The sequence below is a fragment of the Alexandromys fortis genome, unplaced genomic scaffold (assembly GCF_014885135.2).
Source record: "Alexandromys fortis isolate MF-2015 unplaced genomic scaffold, M_Fortis_MF-2015_v1.1 scaffold_239, whole genome shotgun sequence".
Classification (NCBI taxonomy): Eukaryota; Metazoa; Chordata; class Mammalia; order Rodentia; family Cricetidae; genus Alexandromys; species Alexandromys fortis.
In genome coordinates this window covers 1,784,240-1,800,313 of record NW_026068120.1, presented here as the reverse complement: position 1 = coordinate 1,800,313, position 16,074 = coordinate 1,784,240, and the positions used below count along the sequence as shown (strand labels likewise).

Here is a 16,074-nt window from a genome sequence, read left to right as displayed (position 1 = left end):
ATCTCTTCTCCCTTGCTCTCTTTCCATCCACCTTCTATTTCTCTCCCTCCATCTCTTTCTGTTTCTATCTCTGTCCCTTCCCTCTGTGTGTGAGAGAGTCTGTGTGAGAGTGTGTGTGTTTGCTGCATGCATGTCTGCTAAGTGTGCAGAGTATACCTGACCGTGCGGAGGTCAGAGGTTGGCACTGGCTGTCTTCTGTTGACTTCTAGTTTATTATTTGAAGCAGGGACTGTCACTGAAGGCCGCTCAGCATGCTCTGAGGATCCACTGTGTCTTACCTGGATTTACAGGCAAATGTCACCATGCCTGGTATTTTATGTGAATTCTAGGTTCGAACTCAAGTCCTTGTGTTCAGCAAGTTCTTTATCAATTGTGGTAGTTTGGATGAGAATGTGGTAGTTTGGATGAGAATGTGGTAGTTTGGATGAGAATGTGGTAGTTTGAATACTGTGTCCTCCTTCGTGGAAGCTTTGGGAAGGAGGAGTAGGCGTGAGCTTGTTGAAGCAAGTGTGTCACTGACATGGATGTTGAGTGTTAAGAATTCTGAACCATTCCAAGTCAGCTCCCTCTCCAGACTGTGCTCAGGGATCAGGATGAAGCTCTCAGCTACTGTTCTACCATGCCTGCCTTCCTGCTGCCCTGCCCCCTCTCAGGATGCTGACCTCTGACCTTTTATTCACACACTGTGAAATTCCTGAGAGGTGGCACATGCGACACACCTTGCAAGGTGTGTCATGCCTGCATATCTTCCCTCCACTCATTCATGAATACTTTCTGCCCTTTGCTTCAACCTAACCCTCAGGCCAGCACCAAGACTCAGAATGACTGAACTCCTACCCTCTTCTTCTTCCCAATGTGGACACTTGAATAAATCTCCCTTTACTGTTTTTCTCTATTTATTTATTTGATTTTTTTTCCCCCTAAGGTGGGGATTCTCTATGTGACAGCCCTGGCTGACCTGGAATTCTGGAGACCAGGCTGGACTCAAACTCACCAGAGAGCCGTCTGCCTCTGCCTCCCAAGTGCTGGTATTGAAGGTGTGCAACACCACCACCTAGCTGTTTTTCACTCTTAATTTATTTTTCAGACTGTCTTATTGAGGACACGTAGCCGAACCTGGAGTGTTAGAGATACAGGGTCCAGATCTGTCCCCAGTACTTCTGACCACGGGCTGAGCTGGCAAGCCATTACAAGGAGCGTTAGAGAGGGGACAGTAAGTGACCGACTCTGCCTCCAGGACACACACTGCGGCTGTGTTTCATTCCAGCAACTTATAGAGAGACTGAGGTGCCTGCTGGATTTTTACCCTGCTGTGAGTCCACATCTAGAAACTCACCCCAAATATACACTTCTCCCATTTCCACAATTTCACCTAACTTCAGTCATGGTGGCTTGACTATGTGACGTGAAACTTTCCAGAAAGGCAAAGTCCCCAAGTGTGAAGTCACACACTGTTCTGCTGTCCGTCACCATACCACCTCGGGTGTCTGTACAGCCTAGGCTCCTGCTCAGTATCCCCTCAGTCACAGCCTTGGTATTAAGTGGACTCCCTGGGTGCTTCAGAAACTGTGTTCAGTTCCCTGTGTTTTACTCCATAGTGATCCCGAAGTTGACACCCATGGATGCCACTTTTCAGGTCTGCTGAAGAGAAGGTGTACTGCTCTTCCTTCAGTGGAAAGTGGGGCAGTTCACTAATAAAACAAAAGGAAAGAAGGTGCTGCAGGTCGCTAACTCCTGTAGAAAAGTAAAACATGATTTACACCAGGCTGGGCACACTGACTTCAGACAGTTCTGGGGCTGTGGATGAGAGAAGAGCTGTGCCATGTCATAGGCTCTCCAAGTGTCTCCCCCTTCTCAGTATACAGCATGTGCCCTGTTCCCCACAGCTGTCTCTGAGTCACAGAGTTGGTGAGAAACCAGCCTTCCCGTGGGCTTGCATTTTTCCATTTTCTTATCATTAGCAGAATACTACCTGTCACCACTCTCTTGGTGTGTGCAGCTAGTTCACGTGGTGTGATATTAGAAACTAATACCTCAATCCTTCTGACTTCATTAAGCCCACCAAGTGAGAGTAAAGACCATTACCCTAATTCTACAGTCAAAACAACCAAGCTTTATTTTCTGTCAAGACAGGACTATCTCCCTAAAGCAGGAGTTGAAAACAAAATAGCATCAAATACAGGAGAAGGTAGAGTTTGCATTGTCCAAAAAACCGCAAGGCTAGGGGCTTTTCAAGGGTTGGGAGATTTCCAGAGAAATTTTGCTTATGTAGGAACTTGGTTGAACATTTTAAAATTATTTTGCAGAACATCTTATCAGGATATATTCATGGTATGAGTCAAACTCCCCTGTGTTGGGAGCATGTCAAATTCAGAAGCAAGTTAAAACATGGTCGGCAGAATTTTGCAGCAAACAGAAGTCAACTTGTTGTGACCTTATAGGAAAATGGCTTCCGTCCTCAAGATGGAGTCAGTCTGGTCCATCAACTTCTGCAATATTGTACGTGATAACTGTTCAGTCTGGTTCAGCTTTGGGTCGGGGGAAGAGGGGCTTTATCATTTCTCCGTCTTTCTTCATTATCCCACATTCTGTCTGTTAAATGCTCATTTTCCTAGTGCACCTCCTGTCCAGGTTCTAGAGGGAAGCCTCCCATTCCTCCTCTGTCTCACTCTTGCCCTCTCCCTTCCTGCCTAGACCCCATCATGCTGCCTCTGGCATAGCTTCCCATTTCTTCTCTTTCCCTTCTTCAAGGCCTGAACATGAGCCTAGCTGCCAATGTTCCTCTGACTCTCTTTCCTATAAAGCTCATCTTAGGGGAAATTCATCTCAGTTTCTTTCTGCAAACCTATTTTTTTGCATGAGTTTCTCTCACAGGTTTGACTCCAGTATCGCGAATGTGCAGATAAGGGCACTGATGGCTCTTCCTGACAAACATAAACTCATTCACAAGTTTCTGAGAATTTTGATTTTACACTTTTGTTTTTCCACTAGCAATCCGTCTGTTTGCCCAGTCAAAATCCAGCTTGCCATGAGCCCAGACTGTCATTTGGGCCTGGGGCCCTGTCTGAGCTAGGGTTAGTATAGCTTTAATAGAACACTATGACCAAAGCAACTTGGGAGGAAAGCATTTATTCATCTTCCTCTTCTACATCACAGTGGATAATCAATGGAATCCAGAATGGGAACTTGAGCATGGCAGGCAGCTGGAGACAGAAGATGATGCAGAAACCATGGAGTATGCTGCTTATTGGATTGCTCCGCATGGCTTGCTCAGCCTGCTTTGTTATACAAACCCAGGACCAGCAGTCCCAGGATGGCACCATCCATACTGGGCTGGGCTCTTCCCCATAAATTATTAGTTAAGATCTTACCCTTTAAGCCTGCCTACAGCTGGATCTTATGGAGGTATTTTCTCAGTTGAGGCTCCCTCCTCTCTGATGATTCCAGTTTGTGCCAAATTGACATTAAACCAACTGGTACAGTTTCCCACTTTGGACCTGACAGTGACATGGTACTTCCTGGCAAGTCTGATGGCAAAAGTTCAATCCCTGGAATCCACATGGACACAGGACCGACTCCTTCAGTTGTCCTCAGACAGCCACATATATGCCATTGATGTGGGAGTGTCATATATCAATCTCTTGATTTCATTGGTTAATTAAATAAACTGCTTGCCCTGATAGGTTAAAACATAGGTGGGAGGAGCAAACAGGAGGAAGAGGAAGTGAGGTAAGACTCCTCAGACAGACTCGACAGCTCTGCTCTCTGGAGCAAAGACGCCACGCTCAGCTCTCCCAGGCAGCTCCGACCCAGGATGGATGTAGGCTAGAATCTTCCCGGTAAGCGTACCTTGGGGTGCTTACACACGTTATTAGAAATAGGCTAAATTAATATGTGAGAATTAGCCTAGAAGAGGCTAGATAGAAATGGGCCAAGCAGTCTTTAAATGAATACAGTTCGTGTGTTGTTATTTCGGGCAGAAGCTAGCAGGCGGCTGGGGTGCTGGGGACGCAGCCTTGCCGCTCCTATTTCAACATGCCATGGTATGAGTTCAGAAATAAATGTAAAAACCAAACCAAAACCAAAGGGAAGTAAAGCACATCTGGTCAAAGCTGCAAGTTCCAAGAGAAAGAGCTCTGTGCCTGTCACCTTGGCTCAACTCAGCTGTGGGCTACAACTTCCCCTCTAGTATGTGTCTCCATAGGACATGCTTTTAGGATAGCTCCCTGGTGGGAAAAAGAGGGAGGAGGGGAGTAGTGCCCTGTGAAGCCTTCACACATCCCAGGAGTCACCTCACTAAACGTGACCCAGGTGATAGTGTAAAGGGACTTGGCACAGTTTACAGGTCATTTTCCTAAGAAATGGCCCAAACTGAGATGTCTTGGTGGGCCTGACTTGGTCAAGTGGAAAGTCTATAAATTAAAGTTTGGATTACTCTGATTCAAAACAGCAATGAAGTCTGAAGCTGCCCTTCCTTCTGCATTCTTCCTGCATTTTTTCCTACGGTCACGTTCAGATTATCCCTGTTGGTGATGAAGCACCCCCACCCCGACTTCAGGTTTTACTAAATAGTTGACCACGTTGGGTTGGGTGCCAGTTGTTGTAGGGAGATGATCTTTAGGCAAGCTTTATTAAAACAAAATAAAATATTGCAATAACAACCATGGTTTTGGAAATGTATTATCTGAAGATGCATAGGCAGTGCCTCTGCAGGAGCCTAGTGAGACCTGTGAAAGAGGAAGGTCTTCAGCAGGTACTAAGGCCTTAGCAGCAGCAGTCAGGCATAGACTCTACTGGAACAGACTGCACCCTAAATGTGAGCCCAAATGGACCCTGCTTGCATTGCTTTCGTCAGGTCTTTTGTCACATTAACAGAAAAAGTAACTTGATTATACTTCCCAAATATATAAGTGGTCAAGGTGTACTTTGTGTATATTGGTGTTTGATGTACAGCATCCTTGGGTTGTTCTCTGGTTCTGACATTCTTAGAGTATTTTTTCACCAGTAGGAGGTGTTAGCCCAGATATTAACGTTGACAGTTAAAGGCTAGTGTCTTTGTCACACTTCTTATCAAAGAAAACACTCAATTGAAATAAGGAAATTTGACGTGTCCCACCAAAGAAACTAAGTAGGACTCAGGGGCCCACAGAAATGGAAGCTACAAGCCCAGGACCTGCATGGGTCTGCCCCAGGTTCTCTGTGTAGATGTTATAGGTTGTTATCTTGGTGTTTTGGGGGGGACTCCTGATAGTAGGAGCTTGTGTTTTTCTGACTTTTATGCCTGCTCTTGAGACTCTTTTCCTCACATTGGGTTGCCTTTTTCTCCTTCACAGGAGGCCTTTGTCATGTCTCCTTGTATCTTTCTTTGTCATCTCTTGGAGACCCTGCTCTTTTCTGAGGAGGAAATGGAGGAGAATTGGGTCTGACAGAGAAGGGAGGTGGTGATGGAGCTAGGATCATTTGAAGAAAAAGAATAGTGAACAGCTGTATGCCAAGGTTCAGCTCAGCTGAGTGGAAGGTGTCCCCAGAAAATTATACACCCCTAAAAAGAGGGTGTGTCCTAAGCATACTTTGTCACACACACAAAGGAACACTACGTCTTTCCACTATGCCAGAATTTACCAAATAACAAATTGACAAGGAATGGATGTTTCAAAGGCAGAGATGCATCAGTCTCACTTTCCTTAAAACCTCTGCTTCGGTGAACATCTTCAGTTATCCCGACTTTAGACAGGAATAGTAGTTAGTGATCCATCACAAATTACACAGTAAATCTACCAGTCACAGTAAATCTACCAGTCTCTCTCTCTCTCTCTCTCTCTCTCTCTCTCTCTCTCTCTCTCTCTCTCTCTTTCTCTCTCTTTCCATACACACACACACACACACACACACACACACACTTACCATTAAGGGTAAAAGGTCTTTGTCATGGATTGAATATGACATATTATGACATATCTTATACTGTCCCATGTGCTTGATCCCTTGGTCTCCTTAGGTGGTCCTGTTTGAGCAATTAAGAAACTCTTCGATGTATGGCCTGGCTGGAGGTAGTTGGTCCTTAAGAGACCAGGGAAGACTATCAGTGCAGTGATAACAGTTGCCTCACTGTGAGGAAAGAGTCCCCAACCCATGTAAGGGACCAGCTTGGCCTGGACCTTGTCCTTATACTGCAGTGAAGCTGTTAGTAGGCTACAAAGCAGTGGGACTCCGAATTTTGTTCTGGGAGTGTTAGTTTGTTAGTATCCATCTTTGGAATTGGACATCGGTGATCGCCATTGACCTGAACACAGTGAGTTTATTTCCTGGGTGCGGGGGAGAATGGGGGGAGCGGGTAGTATTGGGGCAAAGATTTTGGTTTACTGTTTGTAGTTTGGGATTTACTTTGTGCATTTGCTTCAGTTATTTTTGTTATCATCCATATTTGTATTGCTGTCTATTCATTTATCTTTGACATTTTGTGCATTGCTTTATTTCTAAACCTTAAAGCTTTTGTCAGTACATATTAGCTTTAGAAAATAGTTTGACTATACCATGCACTTGGACCAACTCAATAGCTTTGCTACTTCCCACAGCATTTCCCCAGGCTTATCAATTCCCATATCGTTGTAAGACTCTTCCTCTGCCACCATGCCACTCGTGAGACAAAACATGCTCAGAGGGATCTTGGGGCACAGCAGAGGGAAGGCAGCAGCCGGTACATGTTTGGTAACCTCTTATATCAATGTTGGTGTCCTTTGGTGAATTGAGCAATCTCTTTGAGGGTTGTCAACACTTTGGAGTACAAGGTTTTCTCGCAGCTCCTAGAGTTCCCATGGATCATACTCGTCTCTTTCCTGTCTCACATTCAGTAATTTGTATCTTCCTTTGGGTGGCTCACATCAAGGGTTGTCACATTTGTTGGTTCTTTCAAAGGACCAGCTCTTTGTTTCTCTGACCTTTGTTTAACCAGCCAAGTGTCCAGTTATTTCCAGCTCTGATCTTCCTTTTCCTTTCTCATAACTGCTTTGGGGTTTGGGTTGGGTTTTTTTTTTTTTAACTTTGACCCCAAGATGCCTCATTAGGATGCTGGAGAGGCCTTTGATTTTCATGACTACAAATTGGTAGCCGTAACCTTGACTCCTGGAGCTGATTTTGTTTTGTTTTGTTTTGTTTCTAGCATTTTGTGGTGGTGCCATTCCCCTCCTGGTAAGGTAGAGAAAATATCATGGAAGGATCTCAGTAATGCCAATTTATCACCAGTGTCCAGACAAATAGGTTCAAGGTGGTATGTCTCCACCCTGGTGAGCATTGTGCTCCTGAACCACATGGCAGAGGACAACTTTGGAAACTACTGGAACAAAGAGATTTTTTTGAGTTCCTGTCCCAAAATGATATCCTGTACCAGAGAAAAATTTCCATCCTTGGGCGAATAGAACATCAGCAAAAGATCTGCTCCATCAGGAAGCCTGCACGTCACCTCATCCTCCCTCCCTTTCCCTTAAAGAGGAGATGCCGTGAGCTGACTCTACCAGAGTTCATGGCATCAGCAAAAGGCAACAAAGTGCAGGAGGGAAATGAAAAAGGTACCGAGGGCTTCTCTAGAGGTCCAGCTCATCTGACCTATACATCAGATATTAACTCACCTGTGAATTCTGCCCCCACGGAGTGGTTGTTTGAAGGCATTAGGCAAGTCTGCAGAGACAGGAAATGCTGCCCCCTTTGGTGACACGTGTAAGGGGACACATGGAGGCTGAGATGGACGAGACTGGCCGCACCATCGCTTTTGTCCTCATGACTCTGGATGTCTGGGTTCTCGGAGGATACCGACTACCAAAAGGACCTTGGACCAGAGGATGTTACTGACATTAGAGAGAACAACGTCACCAGTACAGAACATTATCAGCCAGATGACGTGGGATCACATATATGATGTGCCCCTCCCTGTCATGGAAACAACCAACATGAAATAGTCAAAGACATGCTTCAGCGTCTGCAAATGAGCAGCCCCAGGAGGCACCCAGAGGCTCCAAGAAGCACAGCGGAAGGGACTGGAAGGAGATTAGGAACCTGTTTAGAAGGTTTTGTTGCTGTTTCCCCACCCCAAGGACAAAAGACACAGCATCCAGGTAAGGGATAACAAGGAATGGAAGATGGAGTGGGCAGGACCAGAAAATTCACATATGTATTTGATATGTCTTTTTTCAAAGGCACTTTGCCACTGCCAGGCTGCAGCCCTTTATGAGACACAAACCTTAAGGTATCTGGAGCCCCCAAAGGAGCTTCACACTGAATCCTGCTCATGAGGAGTCTGGGGAAGTTGAACCAGTAGCAGACAGCAGAGGGTGTTGGCAGGGGTTGGGGATGGAGGGAGACAGGAGGAAGGAGGACTTTGTCAAAGGGACAACAGTTTAGGAAGGGAAGAAGCCTGTGGAGAGCTGTGGTATCACAAGGCAGCTCTTTGCCAAGTCCTTCTATGTCAAAGTCACTAACAGTCCTTTGTTGTGTCTTTCAAGGGTTAAAGATGAGGCCCAGGCCCATGGTTCCTAAACCATTGGTCTGTGTTCAGCCTGGTGTGACTTAACAGCCCCAGAGGAGCCAGGCCAGAACTTCAAAGGAGGTGTACCCCAAACCTGTTGTTACCTGCCAGACACCTCTAGCAACCAGGTCGCCTTCTCTGTACCCTCCTCTGCTGCAGAGTATGAGCAACCATCTCCCCACTGTTTGACGAGCATTGTTCCTCCAGCACTAGTGACTGGACGGAGAAGCCAGCTACATAACCACCTTGTTATTAAGAGGCAGCCATCCCTCCTCTGTAGTCCATCTGACAGAAGTAAGTGCCTCACATGACTCTGGGTCCCCATCTCCTTCTCCCCTCACTTCCATCAACAGAATCAATGAGCACATGTAAAGAAGTGCTTGCACGCTTTCCTCTTAGGTGGTAAGGAGGCACGGGAAGAGGAGGGGGAAGGAGGAGTGGGGCAAGGGGGACATGTCAAGGGATAAAATCAGTCAGAGAGGCCAGAAGAAAGGGCATGCGTCTGGATGGGGAGGAAGTGATTTATCCAGAGGAAATTCCATTCTGAGAGCAGAAAAGTAAGGAATGAATGTGTGGGTGGTGACAGGGTCCACAACCAAGAAGGAGAGGAGCAGAATTTCCCTGAAGAGGAGATTAGGGAGCAAGTGATGCATGGGTACCCCGAGAAGAAGACCCTGTCTTCCTCATGGGTTCCAGCTTATTCCAAGCTGCAACAGGTGAATGCTGCCTGAGAAATCTGCTCTCGACCTGAGATGCTCAGACAGGGTGTGGCTGCAGAGAAGAGAAACCACATACTTCCCAGAAGCCTCTTCCTCTTTCTGCTTGACCCAGGCTTGAATTGATCTGGTGACATCTGTGTCTTTGTCTTCTCAGCCTCCTTCCTTCAGACCTCAAGGTGCTACTGTCCCATCCAAGGAGTATTCACACAGATAAATTTCATGTCCCCGTGGGGGATTCCTTGGCTTTAATTGAGTGAAGGTCTGCGATCGTTCTGCCTGCTGTGAATGGGTAAGTAGTGCTTGACAGCATGTGGAGCATCACTGCCCAGGCAAGGCCGGCATCCATGGGACTTCTTTGATCCCAGTGTCCACCTTCAGGGTCAAGAATACAAGGACACCTAATTGCCTCAGAGCTGCAAAAGCTAGCACATGGTAGTGTGTGTGCAGCCTTACTGGGTGAGGTATCTGCAATGTCCCCCTGGCACCTTTAAGGTAGGGGGCAGCTTTCTGGGTCAACAGGAAGTGCTGGCAACAGGAATGTAAGTGCCTAATCTGTGGAGACCACTCAGCTGAAGCGGTTTGACTTCACTAAGAGATACTTATATCTCTTTGTGGTGCAAGATAAGATTCTGCTATCTGATCTTGCCATAAACACAGCAATGAAATTGACCTTTGTTCCTCTGCAGAGGCTGCTGGCCTTGGTCACTGGGAATGTGGACCTCTGTGCAAGCTCAGCAATTTCTCTGGAAAAAGAGTTCCTGAACCATACCTGTAGACAGTCTACACTGCTCCACCTGTGGTGATGATGACGCAGTGGGTCCTCCCTGAAACCTTTCCCAGCTGCTCTCGGGCCCAGGAGACAGGAACAAGGTACAGAAAGACACAAAATGCTTTCTCTTCCAGCATCTGCTTACTGAATTGGCCTTTTCCTGCATTGCTCGTGTGTTTGTTTCTAGCTCATGGCTGTGACAACACTATGACCCAGACAACTTCCAAGAGAAAGCGTGTTATGTGTGGTCGACATTTCTAAAGGCTTAGAACATGTGGCCGTTGTAGGAAAGGCAATGTAGCGATAGGCAGGCTATCATTTTGTTAGAGCAGTCACTGATAGTTTACATCTGGTTCTCACGCATAGTCTGAGAGACAGACAGACAGACAGACAGACGGACGGACAGACAGAGACAGATTTGTAGAGAGAGAGCTTACTTGGAATGGTTTTGGCTTTTGAATCCTTAATGCTTTTTAACTCCCTAGTGACACACCTCCTCCAACCAACCTTCTGATCCTTCCCAAAGTGTTTCACAATCTGTGGGCTAAGTATCCAAATATGTGCATCTATGGGGTCCATTCTCATTCAAAATAATACCGCAGATTATCTAAGCACTTCACAAGGTCCCTTGGGGTAACAGTACACTGTGTTCTGACTGGTGAAATTGCCGCCCTGTGCTCTGATGGCATTTTCAGGGTGCAGAAGTGTCACTGTGTCTCTCTTCCCCAGGAGGTGTTCTAGGAAACGTCCTCAATGTTTTCCGGCCTTGTCTCTCGTGATCATCTCAGGAAGATGTGAGAAGAGACGATTGCGATCCATTTCTTTCCCTCAGAAACTTTTTGGAGGAAGCGGCATTCACACCAGCCCCATGTCTGGCTTCCTGAACCCGTTTTGGATGTCTCATGACCACCACACAAGGTCAGAACAGGCTAGATCCTGAGACTGTGTCTCTGGAAAAGAACAAATAATAAGCAGAGCCCACAATTCTCATTGAGAGACAGACTCACAAAACTATCAGTGGTCTGCCATGTGTGACAATGGAAATCTGACCCCAGTGGCAGTCTGTCAACCTGCACATACCATGTGGATCCTGCCCCAAAGACATGTGTGTTGAAATAGGAGCGGCAGGGCTGCGTCCCCGGCACCCGGCCGCCCGCATGGCTAGCTTATACCCAGAAATAATTACACGGAAACTGTATTCTTTCAAACACTGCCTGGCCTGGATAGGTCCAGTTTCTTATTGGCTAGCTCTTACATATTGTTCTAACCCATTTCTAATATTCTGTGTAGCCCATGAGCTGGCTTACCAGAGAGGATCTTAACCTGCATCTGTCTGGAGTGGGAGCATCATGGCGACTCCTCCTCTAACCTTCTTTCTCCCAGAATTCTCTTCTGTATACTCCGCCTACCTAATTTTCTATCCAATAAAATGGGCCAAGGCAGTTTCTTTATTAGTAAGAAATCATTCCCACATCATTTCCCCTTTTTCCGTTTAAACAAAAAAGAAAGGCTTTAACTTTAGCATAGTAAAATTACATATAACAAAACAGTTATCAAGTAAGAATTACAGTTACAATATTTATATCTATTTTATCTCTTACCATAACTAAGGAAAACTATAACTATTCATTCTTCAACTCCATCAAAGACTCCAGAAGGATATAATATTACCTAAGTAAACAAGAAATAAGAAAACTCTAGAAATGACAGAGACATCTCGCTGCCTGGACAGTCACCCAAAGTTCTTTGGTACCGTTGGGGCATCCATCTTCGGCCTACAGGCCCATGGTATCCAGATACATTTCCATGAAGCAGGAAATTTCAAAGACAGTTCAGTCATTTTCTGCTGTGTCCTGCAGAATGTCTCGCAGACTCTTTCATGAATCAGGAACCCCGAAAGACCATCTCACCTTTAGGCAAGTTCAGCAGTCCTCTCTCTGAGGGTTCTCTGTGTCCAGTTTATGCAACAGTCCAGGCAAGAGCAGTTTCTTGCCCAAATGACTATCCAACTCCATAAGGATCCTCTTCGATGCCCATCTTCCTCTTGAAGTAGCTGGTGCTGCCAGGAGCAGACGTGTCTCCTTGTCATGAAAAGTCCTAAGTTATTAAAATATTTTAAATGCCATATTCTGCAGTCTTTGAAAGATATGAAGAATGCCTATCTAACTGAAATATATCTCTATATATCTAGAAAATCTAATTAACATGACTACAAGCTTAACTATTAGCGATGATTATCCATTAACAACCTATATTTCCTAATTATACATTACATTTTTAAATGAACTACACAATCACAATACCTTAATCAAGATCAAAAATACATATACATATAACAAAATTGACCTTAAAATCCATACCAATGCAAATTATTCATATCTATATCATATCCCCCTTTAAATGTAAAAGAACATTTATAAACAATATTTGGGAACATGGGCGTAGTTTTTTCTCTCCAAACTGCTTCCTGCTGAATAGGGGCGTCGTTAATTAGGTCGTTCATGATATAACCTGTGTGCTAGTTTCATCTCAGTTGGCAATTGAGCGAAGCAATTTTTTGAGGGTGTTCACAGCAACCTTTCAGGAGGGCGTGGTCTATCATACCAAATCGGAATAGATGCAATCCACAGGGTCTCATCCTCTGCAAAAACAAAAGAAGACCCTCTCCAAAGCATCATATCCTTAGACCCAAATTCTGAAATCATAATACCCTCATGAAATCCATTTTGGTTTAGCTTGGCAGCCCATATAATGAAATGTCTCTCTGTACTTAGCTCCTTCACAGTCAAAAATTTTAAAGAAAACACAATGTACATAATCCAGACTCTCTGTGAATTTTCCATTTTTACGTGGCTTATTTTTCTTTATTTCTCTTAATCTATAACTATCTGTACTTCTGTACTCTGTCTCTTTAAAGACTTTACCCTTTTTCTTTTTAAGACATTAACTTTATTCTTTATATTCTTTTTCTTCTCTTTCCCAAGCCTACGTACATTTATCCAACAGTGTCTGAATCTGTTTTATTGTGAATCTGTAACTTTTTTACTATCCAGGAGCACTTTGTTTTGCGCCTTTAAATCACTAAGCGCTTAAGAATCTAAGCTGTGACATTCCTAGGTCAAAAACAGGTACTGTATGCTGGCCCCGCCCAGTCCAACATGGCGGAGCCGCTCGTGCCTCTGATCCTTGCACATTGCACCATTAGCATGGCGGAGCTGCTTGTGCCTCTGAGCTGCGGCACACAATGTCCCCCTTTTAGGCACACAGCAGTCTAGTTGCCATCAAACAAATCGTAGCACTTTAATCCAAATGCTCCATTCATAAGCTCTGTCTCCCGCCGGAGCCAGACAGAGATCACAATGGCGGCACAGCCCAGAAAGCCGGCATTTTAAAACAGCCAGTTTTTTCCTGCTGCCGAGTCAGGACAATTTCTTTGCGGCACGCAACCCAGAAACAGCAAAAAGCTGTCTTAAATTCTCTCTCTCTCCTTTTTAAGCCCTCTCAGGTTTTTAAGTGGATTTAGCCCATCACGTCTGGGCGCCATCTGTTGAAATAGGAGCGGCAGGGCTGCGTCCCCGGCACCCGGCCGCCCGCATGGCTAGTTTATACCCAGAAATAATTACACGGAAACTGTATTCTTTCAAACACTGCCTGGCCTGGCTAGGTCCAGTTTCTTATTGGCTAGCTCTTACATATTGTTCTAACCCATTTCTAATATTCTGTGTAGCCCATGAGCTGGCTTACCAGAGAGGATCTTAACCTGCGTCTGTCTGGAGTGGGAGCATCATGGCGACTCACTCACTCAGCTTCTTTCTCCCAGAAATCTCCTCTGTTTTCTCCACCCACCTAAGGGTGGGCCTTATCAAGGGGCCTAGGCAGTTTCTTTATTAATAAGAAATCACTCCCACATCACATGTGAGAGTCAGCATCAGTGAACCCTGGCCCCTGACATAGTATCCAAGACATACTAGGTCCGTGAAGCATAAGTCATGGCCTAGTGCAGGGTACCATGGTGTTTAGGGAATGTTCTTTCAGTGAGCTTCTTGAATTGGGAAAAATCTTCTTAGCAAGCAATGAAAGATTTTCACAACCTTCCTCATGAGACTTTGGAAGAAGTGGTAGAAATGGTAAACTCTGGGCAAACATCACCTCATCAGTTATTTCTGTCATGGTTGAATAGCACTGGGAATTCAGACTGAACACTCGGTTACAGTGAGAACCTAAGGCATAGGTCTGCCCATCTCCCCTCGAGGCAAAGGCTGCCAACCTCAGGCAATGTGAAGGAAATGTGTTCCTGACAGACCAAAGTTATTGAATCCATTAGAGTCACCACCCAATAGGCCAGGTTACTTCCTTTCAATGGATCTAAGACACCAGGCCTTATCTTCCTTGGGGACTTTGCTCATCACAGGAGAGGAACACTTGTGTGCCCCTTTGAGCCAGCAAAACCACAGTGCAGATCTTAATACAAGTCCTGACATACCTTTTCTATCTAACCTCCCTGGTGCTGCAAGCTGCTCACCATGGAAGGAAACTGATGAAAGCCAATGGGGTATCTCAGTTTGTATGTTCCCTCAAGTGCTTCAAACCCCACAGTGCAAGGCTCATGCTTCTTGTACAGAGCTTCAGCATGGGATCGACCACCACAAAGGTCTATGATCCATATGCTGCCTGTACTGTACATAATACATGCTCGTGAGAGATATAATGACATGAGAACCTAACCATCAACAATTCCCTTCTTGTGCCAGAGATGATAGCTCAACTAAACTGACTATTGGTTCTGCAAATTTGAGGACCTGAGCTCAGATGTGGCAACACATGAAAGCCTTGCACAGCAGTGAGAGGCTATAGTGTCATGCCAGTGGAAACAGAAGGAGACAGACTCCTTGGGATTCCCCTGCAGATGGTTGGGCCACATTTCTCACCTCCAGCTTCAGGGCAAAGTTCTCAGAAAACAAGGACGATAGGACAGTTTAGACCCCTCAGTATTCACACCTGAGCCAACACATGCAAATGCTCCAGAACACACTCATGAGGTCAGACAGCCCCATCTAGACAAGGACACCCAAGACAGGGCGTATGGGAAGGGGAAATAGAGAAAACCATTAGTGGGCATTTCACCGTTCACCAATGATGGTTCTGCTGTGTGAGATCTGTTTCTCAACCTGCTAACGTGTTTTTTATTAAGCAACATTCTAGTGAATGGCTCGTGCATAAATGTGTGTGAATCTGATTTTTGTCTCATCAGATGTGTCTGCTGAAGAGCATTATTGAGTGTCTGGAATCTGAAGAACAGCTGGTGAGCTCTCTTGAGTATCTGGCTGGGAGGGACACAGCCCAGCAGCCCTTGGCTTCTTGTGGGAGACTTGACCACAATACGTCAGAGCTGTGGACCCCATGTATTCAAACACAGGTCACTTGAAGAAACTTTAACAGTGTAATTATCTCTATAATTTAAACAAGATTTTTACAGGCCTGGTGTGGAAATTATTTTATTAAATGTTTACTTGATTATTATCCTGGCCATTGCTTCTCCTTGAAAGAAACCCGTGACATCCAAACACAAGCGAAGAGAAATACCGGGTCACTTGCTTCTCAGTCTTGATCTTCTGGCCCTGTGTACTCTTCATCATGACGTGCACTTTCTGAGCTATTCCAGCGACAGCTTTGGCACTGACACTTTGGGGTGGGGTACCTGTCCTGTGTTAATTGGTCAGCTGCAGCTATGGAAAGGTTGTTACATTTGGAGGCCATCTGGGGGCAATTACTATGGTTACTGCATTTTCTCCCTTATCAGTAAGGCACATCCGGCCCTAACTTCTGACTAGTTCATTACCATGTGGAGCATATCAGGTAGTTGACCCCCAATAGGAAGGGCAAGGTCCGGGTCACTATACATCCTGCTATATCCTGCTGGGTCTTTTCTGTAGGCTGTCATGGCAGGGCTTTGGGCAAGAACCTGAGCTCTTCAAAGGTATCACCATCCCAGATTTCAAACTGTGTTGATCTATAGTCATAAAAACAACTGCCAAATAGGCGTAGAAGCAGACAGGGTGATCAATGGA

At 45.4% G+C, this 16,074-nt stretch overlaps 1 long non-coding RNA gene across 2 annotated transcripts in view; it reads left to right on the top strand.

Annotated features, from left to right (window-relative positions):
* Nucleotides 1-15,526, top strand: part of LOC126490300 (uncharacterized) — a 28,354-nt gene extending 12,828 nt beyond the window's left edge. Inside the window, exons 1-7 of one of the 2 annotated variants that reach the window (XR_007589159.1) lie at nucleotides 5,881-6,292; nucleotides 7,160-8,108; nucleotides 8,496-8,812; nucleotides 9,392-9,526; nucleotides 9,924-10,107; nucleotides 10,736-10,924; nucleotides 15,258-15,526. This is a non-coding gene — a long non-coding RNA (uncharacterized lncRNA). Of the gene's footprint in view, nucleotides 1-5,880; nucleotides 6,293-7,159; nucleotides 8,109-8,495; nucleotides 8,813-9,391; nucleotides 9,527-9,923; nucleotides 10,108-10,735; nucleotides 10,925-15,257 lie in introns of those variants that run through there. The other variant, XR_007589160.1, reaches the window with a different exon arrangement.
* The last annotated feature ends 548 nt before the right edge of the window (nucleotides 15,527-16,074 follow it).